Source organism: Rattus norvegicus, chromosome 2 (assembly GCF_036323735.1).
Source record: "Rattus norvegicus strain BN/NHsdMcwi chromosome 2, GRCr8, whole genome shotgun sequence".
In the NCBI taxonomy this organism is placed as follows: domain Eukaryota; kingdom Metazoa; phylum Chordata; class Mammalia; order Rodentia; family Muridae; genus Rattus; species Rattus norvegicus.
Genome location: NC_086020.1, coordinates 9,289,325 through 9,308,069, shown reverse-complemented (window position 1 = coordinate 9,308,069; position 18,745 = coordinate 9,289,325). Strand labels below are relative to the sequence as shown.

General features: G+C 39.7%; 1 protein-coding gene across 21 annotated transcripts in view; it reads right to left on the bottom strand.

The window, feature by feature from the left end:
* The window catches only part of Arb2a (ARB2 cotranscriptional regulator A), a 464,298-nt gene extending 445,922 nt beyond the window's left edge, over positions 1-18,376 (bottom strand). For 8 of the 21 annotated variants that reach the window (XM_039101903.2, XM_063281480.1, XM_063281477.1 and 5 more), the window contains exon 1: positions 18,207-18,372. The gene's annotated coding sequence lies outside the window, so the exon portion shown is untranslated. Of the gene's footprint in view, positions 1-18,206 lie in introns of all 21 variants that reach the window. The other 13 variants (XM_039101894.2, XM_008760626.4, XM_063281472.1 and 10 more) reach the window with 5 other exon arrangements.
* Between the last annotated feature and the right edge of the window lie 369 nt (positions 18,377-18,745).

Genomic DNA, 18,745 nt, shown 5'->3' with positions numbered 1-18,745 from the left:
GGTGATAATACCGCTTTCTCTTGATGAGAGCTATACCTCCAAACACTGAAAATCACATATTGACTCAACCATCCTTCTTTGGACCATAAAATGCCAATAATAAAATTACATACCCACTTGGATTGACAATCAACACCAGTCTTGGTCAGTATAGAGTTCTAGATCTTATATTTAATATGTCTATATTTTGTTCATTTGAAATACTATGCATTAATTTTGCTCTAGAACTCAAGACAGTATGTTTTACACTTCTCAATATAGTGCTTAAAGTGTTAACTAGAGCACTAAAGTGAGAGAAATAAAATAAACAAAAGGAATACCAATAGAAAAGGAAGCCATCAAATTATTCCTATTTGCACACAACTCGACTCTATAGTTAAAGATACGGTAGACTTTATTAAAAATTCATAGTTCTAAAAAACACTTTCAGCACAGTAGCATGATGCAGGATCATATTTAACCACCTGGTTGTTAAAAATACTGAACACCCCCCTCCAAAAAAGATCGGGAAGAAAATCCTATTCACAACAATTACAGTAACAGAATTGAGCAAATAGGTAAAACAACACTACAATGAAATCTTTAAAGACTCACAAAAGAGAAGACACAAGAAGACAGAAAGCCCTCTCATGCTGTAGATCACCAGGGTTGCTATTATGCAATGATTGTGTTACTAAAAGCTATCTTCAGAGTCAACATAATCCCAAACATGATTCCAGTGACATTCTTCACAGACCTAAAATGAAAATCCTGAGGCTCATATACAAGCAAAGGAGAATACAAATGGCCACAGCCATCCCAGAGAGAAGGGACAATAAGGGAGGTGTTCCAATGCTTGATCTCAAACTATATGACCAGATCTTAAGACAGGTAACTTCTACACTTCAAAAGTCAAGATGCTAGGGAAAATATCACAGTTATAGGCACCTAATTTTTGGCAAAGGTATAAAACATGAATTAGCAAAAACACAGTCTCTTTAACAAATTGTGCTGGAAAACTGGATATCCATGTTGCAGAAGAATTATTCTAGATCTGGATCACTCATCTACACAAATACCATCTTGCCAAGGCGATTCAGGAGTCTTAGTGGGAAACCCAAAATTAGAAACTACTAAAAGCTACTAAAAACTATCCAAGATACAATTCAGAGACCACAGGAAATTCAAGATGAAGGAAGACAAAGGTGTGGATGCTTCAGTCCTTCTTAGAAGGGAGAACAAAAATACTCACAAGAGGAAATTTGGAGTCAAAGTTTAGAGAAGAGACTGAAGGAAAGGCCATCCAGAGACTGCCCCACCTGGGGATCTATCCCATATACAGCCACCAAATCCAGACAATATTGTGGATGCCAAGAAGTGCATGCTGACAGGAGCCTGATATAGCTGTCTCCTGAGAGGTTCTACCAGAGCATGACAAATACAGAGATGAATGCTCACAGTCAACCATTGAACTGAGAACAGGGTCCCCAATGGAGGAGTTAGAGAAAGGATTAAAGGAGCTAAAGGGGTTTGCAACCCCATAAGAACAGCAACACCAACCAACCAGAGCTCCCAGGGACTAAATCCAAAGAGTAAACAGGGATGGACCTATGGCTCCAGCTGCATATGTAGTAGAAGATGGCCTTGTTGGGCATCAATGGGAGGAAAGGCCCTTGGTCCTATCAAGGCTTGATGCCCCACTTAAGGAAATGTCAGGGCAGGGAGATAAGAGGGAGTGGTGGGTGGGTGGGGGAGCACCCTCACAGAAGCTGGGAGAGATAGCAGGTTTCTGGAGGGGAAACCAGAAAAGGAGATAACATTTGAAATGTAAATAAATTTTTTGTAAATATGAAAAAAGACACAACTAAAGGAAAAGACACAGAAGCTACTTCTAGATGCAGGAAAATGCAATAATGCTGACAAGAGACCTCAACTAGCATTTAAGTGTGTGTGCAATGATGCAGACATTGTATACATATGGCATGAAAATAGAGGGCAAGCTCTAAGGAGAGAAAAGTAGGGCTACAGGACTTGAAGCAGAAGAGAGTAGAGGATCATAATGCAGAAAAAAAACACCAACATTTTCTCTCCTATGTAGAATCGAGATTTTATTCACTTAGTTATTAGTATTATTCAGTTTGTTTTATATTTACATGAAAACAAAGGGAACATTGCTAAGAAAGAGGCTTGTCAGAGGTGATTGGATAGCATAGGACAAATGTGAGCAAAATGCAAGGTTGTATTTGTAAGAAAATACACTGAAACCCATGAGTTTATCTACTAACAAAAACAAGTAAAGACTCCTGAAAAAACTTAAACAATAAAGCAAAGCCAGTGCATTGTTCTTCATGTGGTTGACAGGTTTTGACTTGTTTTTACTAAAAAAATACTCAGATAAATTTATTATCATGGCTTCTAAATTGTCACTTGCTGGGGCTTGGTCTGGTGCTGCTCTGTATTCACATGGTAAGTACTGGCCCCCAAGAGCTGGCTGCCCCACAACACAAGCAGATTCTCCTGTACACCAACTGACTCTACGAATGAATAGAAACACAGCCTCCTTCTCAGCTATGTAGCTAGGAACCTGCTGTCATCTCTCTTTACTTTCTGACCCCATCCCTGAGGGATCACAATGACATTCCCCACCAACTTTCCTTCCCCCACCTTATCCCAGCCTCTAATACCAGCAGGCATTCCCTTTGAACAGACCAGGAAACAGGCAGCACAGAGTCATTATACTCAAAAAATTCAGAGAGAAAACAGAAACCAATGAACAAACACCCACTCAAAAGACAGAAGGAAGGAAGGAAGGAAGGAAGGAAGGAAGGAAGGAAGGAAGGGAGGGAGGAAGGAAGGACGGACAAAAATCAAATACAGAAATTAGCACCTAAATATTTTATCATACCAAACCCAGCGCCTAAGCACCAATGAAAAAGCACAATAACAGAACACATGAAACTCAAGACGGATGACCAAAATGCGAATGCTTCACTCCTTCTTTTTTTTTTCTTTTCTTTTTTTCGGAACTTCACTCCTTCTTTAAAAGGGGAACAAGAATACCCTTGGGAGGGAATAGGGAGGCAAAGATTAAAACAGAGGCAGAAGGAACACCCATTCAGAGCCTGTCCCACATGTGGCCCATACATATACAGCCACCCAATTAGACAAGATGGATGAAGCAAAGAAGTGCAGGCCGACAGGAGCCGGATGTAGATCTCTCCTGAGAGACACACCCAGAATACAGCAAATACATAGGCGACTCCCAGCAGCAAACCACTGAACTGAGAACGGGACCCCTTGAAGGAATCAGAGAAAGGACTGGAAGAGCTTGAAGGGGCTCGAGACCCCATATGAACAACAATGCCAAGCAACCAGAGCTTCCAGGGACTAAGCCACTACCCAAAGACTATACATGGACTGACCCTGGACTCTGACCTCATAGGTAGCAATGAATATCCTAGTAAGATCACCAGTGGAAGGGGAAGCCCTTGATCATGCTAAGACTGAACCCCCAGTGAATGTGATTGTTGGGGGGAGGGCGGTAATGGGGGGAGGATGTGGAGGGGAACACCCATATAGAAGGGGAGGGGGAGGGATTAGGGAGATGTTGGCCTGGAAACCGGGAAAGGGAATAACATTCGAAATGTAAATAAGAAATACTCAAGTTAATTAAAAAAAAAGAAAGAAAGAAAGAAAGAAAGAAAGGAAGGAAGGAAGAAAAAGCACAATAAACAACACCCAGGGCAATATGCCCTCATTAGAACCCAGCTATCCTACCAAAGCAGGCCCCCAGATATTCCAACACACCTACAGCACAAGAAAAAGACCTTATAACAATCTTTTTTAATATGATAAAGGTCATTAAAAGGAAATGAATAAATCCCTTAAAGAATTCCAAGAAAACACAAACAGTATAAGAAACTAAATAAAATGGTTCAAGACCAGAAAAGGGGATCAATAAAAAAAAATATTTGAGGGAATTCTGGAAATGAAAAATTTAGGAATTTGAACAGGAACTACAGAAGCAAACTTTACCAACAAAATACAAAAGAGAGAAAAGAGAATTTTGAAGATAGAGTAGGGGTTTTGAAGACAGAGTAGAATGATAGAAGAAATAGATACATCAGTCAAAGAAATTGGTAAATTTTTAAAAAAGAAAAGAAAAACTCCTAACACAAAATATTCAGAAAATCTGAGACACTATGAAAAGACCAAATCTAAAGGTAATAGTAATAGAGAAGGAACTCAACTCAAAGGCCCAAAAAGTGTTTTCAGCAAAATCCTAGGAGAAAATTTTCCTAAGTTGTAGAAGAAGAAATCTAAAAAAGGTATAAGAAGCATACAGAACACAAAATAGATTGGGCCAGAAAAGAAAGTCCCCTTGTCCCATAATAAACAAAACACTAAATATACAGAACAAGAAAAGAATATTAAAAGCTACAAGGGGAAAAGACCAAGTAACATCTAGGCAGACCTGTGAGAAATGACTGTTCAATAAGGACTTTAAAAGCCCGAAGGACCTGGAGACATGTGACGCAGGTGCTAAGAAACCCCAAGAGCCAACCCAGACTACTAAACTTGGCAAAATTTTCAACCCTCATAAATGGAGAAAATAAGATATTCCATGAGCACATCCCTAAAACAAAAACAAGTAATCACACCCAAAAGGACTACAGAGAGGAAAAAAAGTCAAAGTGAGGCTGAAATCAATAAATAAAATAGAAACAAAGAGAATAAACAAAGAAGCAACGCAATGAAATTGGTTCTTTCAGAAAAATCAACAAGTTACCCAAACTAACTGAAAGGCATAAAGAGAATATCCAATTAACAAATAAGAAACAAAGATACAAAAAAAAAAAATTCCAGAAAGCCTAAGGATATACTTTTTGGTGTTAATCACTAAATTGGAAAACCTAAAAGAAATTGACAATTTTCTAGATAAGTACCATTTACCAAAGGTAAGTAAAAACTTAGAATAGTCTTATAACACAGTGAAATAAAAGCAGTCATTAAAAGTCTCCAAACAAAAACAAGCCCAAGCCAGCAGATTTCAGTGGAGAATTCTACCAGACTTTCAAAGCAAAATTAATGCCAATACTCCTCAAATGATTCCATAAAATAGTAACAGAAATAACATTGCCTGATTATTTTTATGATGCCAGTTACCCTGATAGCCAATCCACAGAAAGACCCCACAAAGTATTACAGACCAATTTCCCTTATGAACATACAAGCAAAAATGCTCAATAAAAATACTTCCAAAAACACATCAAAAAGATCAGCCATCATGATCAAGTTAATCAAGTAGACTTTATCCCAGAGATGCACAGATAGTTCAACATATGAAAATCAGTACATGTAATCCACTACATAAACAAACTGAAAGAAAAAAAATCATCTCATTAGATGCAGAAAAGGAGTCTAACAAAACTCCAACACCCCTTCATGATAAAAATCCTGGAGAAATTAGGGATGCAAGGGACATATCCCAGCATAATAAAAGCAATTTACAGCAAGCCATAGTCAACATAAAATTAAATGGAGAAAAATGCAAAGTGACCCCACTAAAATCAGGAACAAAATAAGATTTTCAATTCTCTCCATACCTAGTCAATACAGTATTTCAAGTCTTAGCTACAGCAACAAGACAAGTGAAGGAGATTAAGGGGATACAAATTAGAGAAGAAAAAAACAAAGTATCATTATTTGCAGATAATAAGATAGTGACCCTAAAAATTCTATCAGAAAACTCCTACAGTTGATAAACACTTCAAGCAAGTAGCTGGATACAAAAGTAGCTAAGAAAATAAAATAAAACCATTTCCCCGTACACAAATGACAAATGAACTAAGAACGAAATCAGGGAAACAACACCTTTCACAACAGACTCAAATAATATTAATATCTTGGTATAAGATATTTCTAAACAATCAAGTGAAAAATTTGTGTGACAAAAACTTCAAGTCAATGAAGAAAGAAATTGAAGATGACAGAAAACAGAAAGACTGCCCATGCTCATGGATTAGATTAAAATGAACATAGTAAAAGGAGCTATCCTTCCAAAAGCAGTCTACGGATTCAACACAATACCCATCAAAATTCCAATATTATTTTTTACAAAACTTGAAAGGACAATTCTGAACTTCATGGGAAAACAAAGCACCCAGAATAGTTGAAACACACCGAACAATAACAGAACTGCTGGATGTCACTATCCCTGATTTCAAGTATACATCCTACAGAGCTATAATTTTAAAAACTGTGCAGTATTGGCATAGACATGGACACACTGATCAAGCAAATCAAATTGAAAACCTAGACGTGCATATCTAAATTTTTTATGTAGAAGCCATAAATACACACTGGAAAAAAGGCAGCATCTTCAACCAACTGGATGTCTACAAAAGGAAGATTATAAATGGATCCATATTTACCACCCTGCACAAAACTCAAGTCCAAGTAGATCAAAGACCTCCACATAAAACTGAACACAATGAACCTGATAAAGTGGGAAACAGCCTGGAATGCATTGGCACAAAAGAGGACTTTCTGTACAGAAACTGAGAGTGCAGACACTAATATCAACGATAAATAAATAGGACCTCATGAAACTGAAAACTTCTGTAAGGTAAATGCCATTGTCAACCAGACAAAATGTCAGCCTTCAGAATGGGAAAAGATTTTTACCAACTCCATATCCACTAGAACTAATATCCAAAATACATAAAGAGCTCAAGAAACTAGATGTAAAATACTCCTATAAAAAATAGGATACAGATCTAAACAAAAAAATTATTAATAAAGGAATGCCAAATAGCTGAGAAACATTTAAATGTTCAACACGCCTAACAATCAGGGAACTGAGAGATTCCGTCTCATACCTGTCAGAATGGCTAAGACCAGTAACACAAGTGACAGCTTTTGCTAGTGAGAACATGGAGCAAGGGGGACACAACTACATTGCTGGTGTTAATGCAAATTTATACAGCCGCTATGGAAATCAGTATGTCAGTTCCTCAAAAACTGGAGAGTCTCTCCTGAGAGACACAGGCAGAATACGGCAAACACAGAGGCGAATGCCAGCAGCAAACCACTGAACTGAGAACGGGACCCCCGTTGAAGGAATCAGAGAAAGAATTGGAAGAGCTTGAAGGGGCTCGAGACCCCATATGTACAACAATGCCAAGTAACCAGAGCTTCCAGGGACTAAGCCACTAACTAAAGACTATACATGGACTGACCCTGGACTCTGACCTCATAGGTAGCAATGAATATTCTAGTAAGATCACCAGTGGAAGGGTAAGCCCTGGGTCCTGCTAAGACTGAACCCCCAGTGAACTAGACTGTTGGGAGGAGGGCGGCAATGGGGGGAGGATGGGGAGGGGAACACGCATATAGACAGGGAGGGGCAGGGGTTAGGGGGATGTTGGCCTGGAAACCGGGAAGGGGAATAACAATTGAAATGTAAATAAGAAATACTCAAGTTAATAAAGAGGGAGAAAAAAATAAAAAAAATTAAAAAACTGGGGAGTCAATCTACCTCAAGACCCAGCTATACTTCTTGAGTATATGCCTAAAGGATATTCCATCCCACAAGGACACTTGCTCAAATATATGAAAAAGGAAGCAATATATTTGAAGGAGATAAGTGGCAGGGGGGCATATGGCAGGGTTTGGAAGAAGAAAATGGATGGGAGAAACGATATGATTATAACCTCATTTTTTTTTTAATTTTGAAACCCTCAGAATGCACATGAAAGTATACACCAATATAAACTGCAGGCATGGTGATGTTATGCCACTGCAGATACACTGATTGTGACAAATGTACCATTTGGTTCAAACAGCTTTCTTAGTGGGGATTTTATGCCTAGGTGGGTGAGACAAGAAGTTCTAACAAGGGACACTGTGCATGCACAGAGAGGCTAGAGACAAGAGGCCTCTATATTCTCCACCTCAATGTGCTGTGGACCTAAAAGTATTTACAAAATAAAATGTACTACAAGTCTTCTCCACAAAAGAAATTGAGTTAAAAATTCATAAATATCCTTTGAGGAAATGAAATCTTAGATATACCAAAAACCAAAGATGAGGCTGAGAATGTAACCTTTAGTGGAGGCAGAGAGAGGGCTCTTTGGTTAGTAAGACTGATAACCCAAGTTGTATCTCTAAAACCAAAGGTTAGATGTGAAAGCTTCCATCAGCCACTCCTTACCATATGAAGATCAAGACAGAGAACTGCCAGACCGAGGACCAGCTAGCCTGGAGGATATAGTAGGTATGCCTGTAGCCCCACCATTGGGAGGCAGAGGCAAGCTGATCTCTGAGCTCAAGGCCAGCCTGACCTACAGAGTGAGTTCCAGAACATCCAGGGCTATACAGAGAAACCCTGTCTCAAAAGACCAAACCAAAAACAAAAACATGAAAAGCAAGAACAAGGGAGAGATGGCTCAGTGGTTAAGAGCATTGACTGCTCTTTCAGGGGTCCTGAGTTCAATTCCCAGCAAGCACATGGTAGCTCACAACCATCTGTAATGAGGTCCAATGCCCTCTTTTGATGGGTCTGAAGACAGCTACAGTGTACATAAATAAACAAATAATTCTTTTAAGAAGGAAGGAAGGAAGGAGGGAAGGAGGGAGGGAGGGAGGAAGGAGGGAAGGAGGAAGGAAGGAAGGAAGGAAGGAAGGAAGGAAGGAAGGAAGGAAGGAAGGAAGGAAGGAAGGAAGGACATTTCTGAAAGTTGCTTTCTGACCTCTATATGTACTACATGGTGTGCTGGCAAACGTGCACCCACATTAACACATGCATGACATCTACAAACATATATAGTTTTAAACTAAATAAAAAACGTGTAGCAACAAGAAGGGGTATCTTATAATACTAGTCAGACAAAAGGCTGTAAGACAAGTTCCTCCAAATTCATGAACTGAACTATAACTCCAAATGTCAATAAGTGACTAGGTCATATGTTCAAAGCACTCAAGAATGGAAGTCATCCCTTCAAAAGAAAGGTACAATAGTTAGGAAGATGGCTCAGTAGGCAAGGCACTTGACATGCCCACAAAAAGAGGTGTGATCCCAAACAGCCATGAAAATGCTAATCAGGCTGGCAGCCTGCCTCTAATCCAACACTCAAGTACTAGAGGCAGGGCATTGTTGGAACAAGGCTGGCGAGCTAAACTAGCTGCATCAGTGAGCTCTAGGTTCAAGTAAGACAGTCTGCTGCCTCTGACCTCTACATGCTCTACCTGTACACAGACATGCACCCCCACACAAGTAAACATGAAAACACACAAGCACACACGCCAGATGCATCTACAACATAACTTCCAGAACTTTTAAGTTCATGGTTCCTTAGTCTTAGCAAGAGTCCAACATATAAATGGTTTATTTCAATAAATTGCTGGCATCTAACTTCTATCTAAAGCAACTTCTCTTAATAGAATTCACCAGATATCTGATACTTAAAAGAGAAAATATAATTTGAGGAAAAGAACTTTAGACCTTCTAAACTAACAGAAAGCAGAGTAAGAAGCTAACCACTGACAAATGCCTGTCTCTTACACTTACACTTACACACACACACACACACACACACACACACATATTTAAAAATTGTTTGCATACCCAAGAACAAAACAAGCTATTATTCTATATACACCGCACCATTGTATGTTGGCTGTCAGAAGTACAGAAAAGCAAGTGAAAAGGGATTATAATCAAAAAGTTGTACTTAAGGAACTAATTCCAACTGGCCTCATTCATACCAGGATTTGACTTATTTCATGAGGCCATAGAGGTGATGTAAGAATCAGATGTGTATATGGTTAGGACCCGGATGATCAGGGGCTATGGTATCCTCCAAAATGTCCCCCAGTGAGACCCAACTAACCCCAAAAAGTCATAACCTCCAACACCATATAAGAGCTGGCTTGGGTAACAAATATGGTACAATAGCTTTGATTTATGTTACAAAGGATTGTGGTGTTTATTTGGAGCATTCCCTCCCTATATCCATCCATTCCTCCTTCCCCTTTCTCCCTCCCTCCCTCTCCCTATCTCTCTGTGTGTCTCTCTCTTCTCTCTTTATGTGTCTCTCTCTCTCTCTCTCTCTCTCTCTCTCTCTCTCTCTCTCTCTCTCTCTCTCTCTCTCTCTCTCTTCCCCCCAACTTCCCATCTTCTCTTTCTCAGTTGGCTAGGTTTGGAACAGTCATGTTCTGACCAGTCCTATCAAGAACTCTACATTTTTAAGAGAGGCTTCCTGCCAAGAGCTTGGAGTAGATCCTACAGAGCCAAATTACAGACTAAAGCTGACATCTTCATCTCAGAGCTTCCCTGCTAAAAGGTTCCTAAATCTCTGACACTGTGAAGCTGTTTGAGATGATAAAGGCTTTTGCTTTAAGCTGCTAAATTTGGGGATAATTTATTGCACAGCAATAGGCAACATATATTTAAATCCTTAATGAACTACTGAATATCGCTTAGGCTTCCAGATTCATTAGTTCTCATCAGCATTGAATTGCCTAGTGATTTTCCAATTCAACAGCAATTTATATTCCATGTGAGGAAGGAGCCTCCTTTAGATTTGCTGAAACATGAATGATATCTTTAACATACTTTCAATTTCAAAACAAACAATAAAACATTGGTGTAAATTTGGTATTTTTCAGTAATGAGTTGACCTAACTGAAAATCTTTATTCATTTTAGAATTTAGAAGAAACAGAATGAAAATGGGAGGGAGAAAACTTGCGTTTTTAATTAAAACAGTTAAAAAACACAAACACATATGCTTGTTTTCATAAAAATAATTATACAAGTTTCTTGTTAAGAAGAGTATTCAGAATAAATAGACTTGTTTTAAACAGTTTATTTTCAATGATAAAACTGAAATAGTCAGTTTTTTTAGTTCTTGAAGAATTCCTGATGCATAGAAAATTTTCACCATTGCTAACACCAATGGCTTATGTTCTAAGACCAAGGATCAACAAATGGGATCGTATAAAACTGCAAAGCTTCTGTAAGGCAAAGGACACTGTGGTTAGGACAAAACGGCAACTAATCAATTGGGAAAAGATCTTTACCAATCCTACAACAGGTAGAGGGCTTATATCCAAAATATACAAAGAACTCAAGAAGTTAGACCGCAGGGAGACAAATAACCTAATGTTGAATGGCTGAGAAACAACTAAAGAAATGTTCAACATCTTTAGTCCTAAGGGAAATGCAAATCAAAACAACCCTGAGATTTCATCTCACATCAGTGAGAACGGCTAAGATCAAAAACTCAGGTGACAGCAAATGCTGGCGAGGATGTGGAGAAAGAGGAACACTCCTCCATTGTTGGTGGGATTGCAGACTGGTACAACCATTCTGGAAATCAGTCTGGAGGTTCCTCAGAAAATTGGACATTGAACTACCTGAGGACCCAGCTATACCTCTCTTGGGCACATACCCAAAAGATGCTCCCACATATAACAAAAACACATGCTCCACTCTGTTCATAGAAGCTGGAAAGAACCCAGATGCCCTTCAACAGAGGAATGGATACAGAAAATGTGGTACATCTATACAATGGAATATTACTCAGCTATCAAAAACAATGACTTTATGAAATTCATAGGCAAATGAATGGAACTGGAAAATATCATCCTGAGTGAGGTAACCGAATCACAGAAAAAGACACATGGTATGCACTCATTGATAAGTGGCTATTAGCCCAAATGCTTGAATTACCCTAGATGCCTAGAACAAACGAAACTCAAGACGGATGATCAAAATGTGGATGCTTCACTCCTTCTTTAAAAGGGGAACAAGAATACCCTTGGGAGGGAATAGGGAGGCAAAGATTAAAACAGAGGCAGAAGGAACACCCATTCAGAGCCTGTCCCACATGTGGCCCATACATATACAGCCACCCAATTAGACAAGATGGATGAAGCAAAGAAGTGCAGGCCGACAGGAGCCGGATGTAGATCTCTCCTGAGAGACACACCCAGAATACAGCAAATACATAGGCGACTCCCAGCAGCAAACCACTGAACTGAGAACGGGACCCCTTGAAGGAATCAGAGAAAGGACTGGAAGAGCTTGAAGGGGCTCGAGACCCCATATGAACAACAATGCCAAGCAACCAGAGCTTCCAGGGACTAAGCCACTACCCAAAGACTATACATGGACTGACCCTGGACTCTGACCTCATAGGTAGCAATGAATATCCTAGTAAGATCACCAGTGGAAGGGGAAGCTGTAGGTCCTGCTAAGACTGAACCCCCAGTGAATGTGATTGTTGGGGGGAGAGCGGTAATGGGGGGAGGATGGGGAGGGGAACATCAATATAGAAGAGGAGGGAGAGGGGTTAGGGGGATGTTGGCCTGGAAACCGGGAAAGGGAATAACAATCAAAATGTAAATAAGAAATACTCAAATTAATAAAGATAAAAAAACTAAAAAAAAAATTTTCAACATTGCTATCATTCAGTCTCAAAAGAATGAATTCCTAGTTCTAAATAATACTCTGATCAAAACCACCATCAAACACATCAGCACTCACTGACGTAATAAATTGAGCATCTATTTAAAAAGACCACTGAATAGCCCTATAAGCGCAGGAAATAGATTTTCAGCATGCTCGGATCCTGGAGTAAAGAGGTCCATGTTAGTATCAATCACATTAGTAGCGCTAATATCACTTAGCTCCTTAATATACTTACCTCCTAAAATACTTGCTTGTCCTAAATGTCTAATGAAACCCATGCCCAGAAAGTAGCAATAACAACAATACACACATACACCACACACATCACACACACACACACACACACACACACACACACACAAGTCTGGAGATCTAGATATAACCTAATTTAAATTTTATTACATATTTCTTTGCTTGCTCTATCTGACATCTGTTAACTATAAATCCCTAAATATAAGTCAGTACATCAGGTAAAAGGTAAATCCATATTGTAAAGAAAGTCTAAAGCTAGACAGCTCAATGGTTAATAGCATTGGCTTCTCTTCCAGAGAACCTGAGTTTAGTTTCCAGCTGCCTGTAACTCCAGTTCCAGCGGAATCAACAGCCTCTTCTGGACTGTTCACATGAAGAATACCCTCAAAAGGACACTCACCCTATACAGAAACAAAAATAAAATTAAACCTATAAAAATACAATTAAAATATTCTAAACTGTGATATATCTTACTGTAATATGAACATCCTCAATTAAGTTATTTTCAAATGTAGAAAGAATATAACTCTGGACATTCCCAGTGCACCGCACAGATATAGTACTACTATATCTTTCCTTTTCCGTTACCTTTGTTTCTTAATCACTTTACATGGTATATCATCTACAAGTCTTCACTGGGCCTCCTCCTCTATGCTTCAAGTGTTTGAATAATTTCAGAAGATACTTTTAGACCACATGAATTGTAATCACACACACACACACACACACACACGCAAGCATACAAGGCTATCCATTTATTAGTATTTTTAGTATGCTTAGACTGTTATTAACAAAACCCACAGACAGTGGTTTAACAGCAGTGAATTTCTCAAACATTAGAATATCCAGCACGATGAGTCTATGCTAACGACTATCTTCCTCGCAAACAGCTACATTCTTGCTAGGGCAGACTCTGAAGTCTCTTCACAATGGCATTAACCCTGTGAAATCAGGGCCCACTCATATGCCCTCAATTAACCTTTTCCAAATACACATTTGGATTGGAGCTTTCACATATGAACTTAGTGGGAGAATTCATAGAATTCTGCCTGTGGCATTCTCCAAATCACATCCTTATCACATCCAAATCACAAAACACATTCATGTCATTCTAATACACCCAGAAGTCTTAACTTATTTCATAATCAATGTTAAAACTTAATGTCTATAGTTATAGCTAAAAACAGATATGAGTGAGACATGAGGTATAAATCTGCCCTTAAAAAAATAGTTCCTCTGTATCAGTGAACTTGTGAGACCCAATAAGTTATATACTTTACAAATACAGTGGTAGGAGTGTCCTAGTGGGAGTCCTAATGGTGGGTGCAGGGGCTGTCTCTGACTCTTGCCCGCTTTGGGGACTCTTTTCCTTCTACTGGGTTGATATGAGGAGATGTAACTTGATAGGTCAGGTTGACATCCCCGGGAGGCCTGCTCTTTTTTAACAGAGAAGTGGAAGTCAGGGAAAGGGGAGGAAGGAGATAGGACTGGGAAGAGAAGAGGGGGTTGTGGGGGAGGGAATGTGGTCAGAGTATAATATATGAAAAATGGATAAATTAAAAAATTTCAAAAAGCAACAGTAGGGACTGGGATAGCTGAGTTAGTAGAATGCTTGCCTAATAGTCAAGAAACTCTGGGTATGGCCAGCACTGCATAAAACCATAGAGGTAGAAGCAGGAGGATCAGAGGTTAAGCTCATCCTCAGTTACACAGTGAGTTCAGTTTGAGGATAGGCTGGGCTAATAGGAAACCTTGCCTCAAAATAATATATATGCACGCCTGCACTCCTAGCCAAGGCTACAGAGCATATTCTAGGACAGACTTGGCTAGGTAGTTGATCCCTGTTAAGAAAGAAAGAAAGAAAGAAGGGAGGGAGGGAGGGAGGGAGGGAGGGAGGGAGGGAGGGAGGGAGGGAGGGAGGGAGGGAGCAAGCTGAGAAGGGATTGGGGATTTGCACTCTCTCGCCTCTTCCCCATGCCATTGGAATCTATGGATTTATAGAGTCTCATTACTTGGTTGTTGGGTCTTCCCTGTGCTGTCAGTCACAGTGCTCACTGTCTATTATTATTCCTGATCTCCTTTGTCAATGTCCATCTAGCCACAACAGACTGCTTTATTGCTGCCCAGCATATCTTTACTCTCATCACTTTCCTTCCGTGCCCTTCTCTTCTCAGCTAACAAACAAAGGTGCTCCGAGTCACAGGTACAGCCAGCCAATCAAAATACTTTTTTCCTTTCAATTATAGAAAAAAATAACAAAGCAGAGCAGAGAGATCTTTGGTTTCTCTGAGCTGTTCTCATCATAATGTGATACTGAAAGTTTTGTTCATTGTACAAAGGAGAATTTAGAGTTCTGATTTGTTTTTGTTTAATTTCTAAGTATGGGGTACAGATACCTAGCCTACAGTCATTTGAGGGCTTTTACTATTATAGAACTTAAAGTTTAAAAAGCAAAAACAAAAACAAAAGGCAACCCAATACTTTAAAATATCACAAATCTTAAAAAGTTTTATTGAAATCAGGTTTTAAATTAACAAGCATGTGGCATACCTCAGTACTATAGCACTTGTCCAGTATGCATAAGCCCCTGGTTCAATCTCTAGTACAACACACACCCCAAAGAGTGGGACCAGTTGCAATACCTGTAAGTCTTACTATGTGCGTGGATGTGGCAGAAGAATCATGAGTTTGAAGCCAGCCTAGACTACAAAGACTATTTCAAAACCTCCAAAGTAGATATGTCAGTGACCAAACAGCACAGTAAAGTGTTGAACATCACCAATATTATAGGACTGTGAACCAAACCCACAGTCCTACACAGTTATGAGTATGGCGATTACCTCTTTTTAAAGGTTTCATGAAGAGGTGGTCAAATATTCACACACTATGGGGAAATTAGAACCCTGTGCATGGCTGGTAGGAAAGAAAAATCAGGTAGTCATTGAAGTGAATGGTATGGCAACTCCATTTAACTTAGACATGGAATCACATGTTCATCAGCTTTCTGTTTCTATAACAAACATGAAGGTAGTGAACATATAAAAGGAAAAGGCTCACTTCGGCTCATGAGCTTAGAGGGTTCAGTACATCTGTAGTTGGCCCTATTGCTCGTGTACCTGTGAAAGGGGACACATTGTGGTGGGAGCAGAAAGGAGTACATGGCAAAGCAAATGGCTTACTTCTGGTCAAGAACCAGAAACAAAGGGAGGAAGAAGATGCTAAGGTCCCACTACCCTCTTCAAGGGTATGCCCTCAGTGAAGATTCTACCCCATAGCACTTTTCTGAGGACCCAACCTTAAAAGATGACCATTAAAGATGCAAGCTATTCCAAATTACCATTTAAACGTTTCATTTGAGAATATATAACCAGAAGAAATTAAAGTAAGGCAAACAGATGTTTATGCACACATCAGCATCATTTACAGTAGTAGCCAAAAAAGTAAAAGCAGCTCAAGTATCCACAGATAAACAAATAGATAAAAACTGATACATTTATACAGTGATTATTATATTCAGCTTTCAAAGGAAAGACATTCTGACATATGCAATAACACAGTTGAAATTTTAGGACATTGTCCTACATATGATATGTCCACAGTGGTCAGGGTCATAGACACTGAAAGAAGCTTCATTGTCGCCAGGGACTAAAGAAAGTTGGCAATGAGGAGGCAGTATTTAATAGAGTTCATCTAGGAAAATTGAAAAATTACTAAAGACAAACAGCAATGACGATTATATAACAACATGAACATAATTTGTGTTACTGAACTTGAAATCATTTTTGTTGTTATTGTTTGTTATTGCTGTTGTTTTACAAGGCAGGGTTGATCTGTTTAACAGTCCTGACTATCTTGGAATTCATTTTGTAGACTGGGCTGGTATATAACTCACAGAGATCCTCCTGACTATGCTGCCCAAGTAAAATATTTTGTTAGGTACATTTTACTATAATGAAAAGTAAAACTGGTAGAGAGGAGAGACTTATTCACTAAATACTGACACTATTGGGCAAATGCAATCTAACAAAAAAAAATGGGCAAGTTACATTACATTAACTGACTAAACACTGGTAATTTTGTTATTCAATAAAGAGCATGGGAGTGCCTTTACATGTGTACTGACCCTAGATTCGCCTCCCAAAACTAAGTTGGTGGTCAATAAACACAAGAAGTCACTGAATATTCATTCTCCAGACTATTAAACCCTTTATCTTTATTACTCCAAGTGATAACAAAAGTGTTTCAATTTCAAAGCCTTTGTACTCACTTAAACCGTACCTCCATAATTGTAGAGTCCAGTTTCTCACTTAATTTGAATCTCTACTCAACAGCCCCTTCTCCCTCCACTTGCTTCACTTTTCCTCAAGAGCCTTCTCACTGTTCACGCTCCTGCTGGAGGACTGCTCTGCACGCACTACAGTAAAAGCAGCCCAGGACTTTCTGTATGTTCTCCATCTTCTCTGAACATGGCACACGACCTGACACACTGTCGGTGGCTGGTCAATACAGCTAGATGAATTAACAGATAGATGCTGGAAGCTTTATAAATTCTATTTTCCTCCTGGTTTGGATACTGTTCTACCATGTAGAAGTGCAGCTGTAGTCGCAACCAAAAAGTCATTCCAGGCAACCCTTCAGTTCTAATCCCTTTGACCAGACCCCTAGTTTAAAAGTAGAAAAGTTTACAGAACTTACAGAATGTGTTATACCAGCACTGACAATGAAACCTGAACATAGGGTGCTCTAAGTCTGCGAATAAAGGGGGATATCTGTCCCTCACGAGAAAGGAAAAAGAATAAGGAGAATCAGAATACTTTGACAGTTCTTTAAGACTTTTGTCTTAAACCATGAACTTTAAGAGCACACTGGTCCTATTTCGGAACACAGAACTTTCCCAGTACAGCTTTTTTGAGGATTTGGGGAAAATGGGCAGTACAACTGTCTTTAAAATGCAGCCCAAACACTCTTGGACAGAAGTTATTTGACTCCAAAGACAGACACTTTGGGTAAATGAGAAGCACATAATGTGGTCTGCTTCTGAATATAAGTAACTTACAGAAGAATGTATACATCCTACTAACGTTCACATGATACAAGTTTTTAAGGGCATTTTATAACCTCACTTCAATATTTGCTATTAATGTATGCCATAGCTTTAGCGGTTGACACTAACAAACAACTAAAAACAACTTCAACCAGACAACAGCAATACAGTAAGTGGAGTATCTCTTCCTCTAGCTAAGGTATCTGGTGACAACCAGAACCTCAGGGGCTCAGACACAGGCTAATCACCCCGGGTCACACGTGTTCCTCCTGCTTGTAGAGTGGAGAAGGCAGGTGAGGCAGCCCTTTTGCAAGATCTACCACATAGATGAGGGAAGAGTCAACGCGTGGCTTCTGACAAGTCAGGGCCCTGGCACCAGCATCCCAACCGAGCCAGGCCCCCTCCGGGGTCTCGCCCCTGCAGAGGCTCACAGAGGTGACCGGCTCAGCCCTACCTGAGCTCTGTCCCCAGTTGCAAGGCTGAGTGGGTAGGCACGAGGAGGCGTGGCCTTCCAGCTCTCTGGGCGAACTCCCTCGCGCCCGGCTCCGACTTTTTCTCTCGAGATCCGCGCCCCAACCAAGTTCGAGTTGCACTTCCGGGGTCTGCAGGGGACTTAAACGTCATTACGCTTGCGCCGGCCGCGGCGCCAAGAACCCGGAAATGGGCGGGGCGAGCCTATGAATCTGTGTCTGAGGCTCTGGGAGAGAAAAGCCTGTGGAACATTTTTGTGGAGTGTCCTTATGGTACTCTGCTACCGTAGGCTATCCTAAAACTCGTTCTGGAAGAGAATTTAAATATTCTCTGTGGTGCTGGCCTTAAGAAAATTCCCCATGTCCGTCCATGGTTTATGTGACATCACCCCACCCATGATACTCAAGTTGAGAAAATAGGCCTATATTGAAAGATTATATTTATCACAAAATTAAGACAGAAATTTAACCCTAATATCCTAATGAGAGCTGACTCAAATGGGAAATATGTTGGTGGTCTGTT